Genomic DNA, 2,500 nt, shown 5'->3' on the forward strand with positions numbered 1-2,500 from the left:
ATTGCGAGGTGAGGCGCACCTAGAGCGTACACGTTGGGACCCGAAAGATGGTGAACTATGCCTGGCCAGGACGAAGTCAGGGGAAACCCTGATGGAGGTCCGTAGCGATTCTGACGTGCAAATCGATCGTCGGAGCTGGGTATAGGGGCGAAAGACTAATCGAACCATCTAGTAGCTGGTTCCCTCCGAAGTTTCCCTCAGGATAGCTGGTGCTCGTACGAGTCTCATCCGGTAAAGCGAATGATTAGAGGCCTTGGGGCCGAAACGACCTCAACCTATTCTCAAACTTTAAATGGGTGAGATCTCCGGCTTGCTTGATATGCTGAAGCCGCGAGCAAACGACTCGGATCGGAGTGCCAAGTGGGCCACTTTTGGTAAGCAGAACTGGCGCTGTGGGATGAACCAAACGCCGAGTTAAGGCGCCCGAATCGACGCTCATGGGAAACCATGAAAGGCGTTGGTTGCTTAAGACAGCAGGACGGTGGCCATGGAAGTCGGAATCCGCTAAGGAGTGTGTAACAACTCACCTGCCGAAGCAACTAGCCCTGAAAATGGATGGCGCTGAAGCGTCGTGCCTATACTCGGCCGTCAGTCTGGCAGTCATGGCCGGTCCTTGCGGCCGGCCGCGAAGCCCTGACGAGTAGGAGGGTCGCGGCGGTGGGCGCAGAAGGGTCTGGGCGTGAGCCTGCCTGGAGCCGCCGTCGGTGCAGATCTTGGTGGTAGTAGCAAATACTCCAGCGAGGCCCTGGAGGGCTGACGCGGAGAAGGGTTTCGTGTGAACAGCCGTTGCACACGAGTCAGTCGATCCTAAGCCCTAGGAGAAATCCGATGTTGATGGGGGCCGTCATAGCATGATGCACTTTGTGCTGGCCCCCGTTGGGCGAAAGGGAATCCGGTTCCTATTCCGGAACCCGGCAGCGGAACCGATACAAGTCGGGCCCCTCTTTTAGAGATGCTCGTCGGGGTAACCCAAAAGGACCCGGAGACGCCGTCGGGAGATCGGGGAAGAGTTTTCTTTTCTGCATGAGCGTTCGAGTTCCCTGGAATCCTCTAGCAGGGAGATAGGGTTTGGAACGCGAAGAGCACCGCAGTTGCGGCGGTGTCCCGATCTTCCCCTCGGACCTTGAAAATCCGGGAGAGGGCCACGTGGAGGTGTCGCGCCGGTTCGTACCCATATCCGCAGCAGGTCTCCAAGGTGAAGAGCCTCTGGTCGATAGAATAATGTAGGTAAGGGAAGTCGGCAAATTGGATCCGTAACTTCGGGATAAGGATTGGCTCTGAGGATCGGGGCGTGTCGGGCTTGGTCGGGAAGTGGGTCAGCGCTAACGTGCCGGGCCTGGGCGAGGTGAGTGCCGTAGGGGTGCCGGTAAGTGCGGGCGTTTAGCGCGGGCGTGGTCTGCTCTCGCCGTTGGTCGGCCTCGTGCTGGCCGGCGGTGCAGGATGCGCGCGCCTGCGCGGCGTTCGCGCCCCGGTGCTTCAACCTGCGTGCAGGATCCGAGCTCGGTCCCGTGCCTTGGCCTCCCACGGATCTTCCTTGCTGCGAGGCCGCGTCCGCCTTAGCGTGCTCCTCCGGGGGCGCGCGGGTGCGCGGATTCTCTTCGGCCGCCATTCAACGATCAACTCAGAACTGGCACGGACTGGGGGAATCCGACTGTCTAATTAAAACAAAGCATTGCGATGGCCCTAGCGGGTGTTGACGCAATGTGATTTCTGCCCAGTGCTCTGAATGTCAACGTGAAGAAATTCAAGCAAGCGCGGGTAAACGGCGGGAGTAACTATGACTCTCTTAAGGTGGCCAAGTGGCGGCGGTGTGGCTGCATCCGGACTTGGCTTTTCGAAGTGCGGTCTTGATGTAGTCGTGCTGCTGCTGCGAGGTGCCTTCCTTGGGTTATGGTTACAGGGAGAGTGATGCGCAATACATGGGCCTAGCCCTCTTAGCCTCTCCTCTCCTGCGGTCTTCTCCCCTTCTCGTGGGCCCGCTGATTTTCGCAGAGTGGAAGACCGCACCAGGGGCTTGGGGGGGTTACCAGCCCCCCCTCGCACTATCCCTTTTTTTAGTTGGGGGCAGTATTCAGAGAAAAAGTGGTGGCCCTTCCGCTGAAGGTGCCACCCCAACTCCCCCAGCACCTAGCCGGCCAACCGGCCGTGCCGAAAATCTTGTAACTTTTGCAGCTGTATACGCCTGTAGTGAGTGCCACCGCAGCTTCACCACCAAGAACGGTCTCGGGGTCCATCGCCGCCGCCAACACCTTGCGGCCGCCAACGCGGAGATCGTCACGGAGAGGCATCGCGCGAGGTGGACGGAGGAAGAAGTCCTGTCGCTCGCCAAGGCGGAGGCCGAACTGTTCCTCGAGAGGGACGCCCGGTTCTTCTTTGTAAATCAAGAGCTCATCAGGATGTTCCCCGACCGAACGCTTGAGGCAATCAAGTGCCGACGGCGGCAAGCTGCCCACAAGCAGCTTGTCCGCCAATTCATGGAGGCGCTTGAGATCGGTCGGGG

The 2,500-nt window shown here is 59.4% G+C and overlaps 1 pseudogene; it reads left to right on the forward strand.

Annotated features, from left to right (window-relative positions):
• The window catches only part of LOC126475618 (large subunit ribosomal RNA), a 7,954-nt pseudogene that overhangs the window by 1,093 nt on the left and 4,361 nt on the right, over window positions 1-2,500 (forward strand).

Source organism: Schistocerca serialis, chromosome 4, assembly GCF_023864345.2.
Source record: "Schistocerca serialis cubense isolate TAMUIC-IGC-003099 chromosome 4, iqSchSeri2.2, whole genome shotgun sequence".
Lineage (NCBI taxonomy): Eukaryota > Metazoa > Arthropoda > Insecta > Orthoptera > Acrididae > Schistocerca > Schistocerca serialis.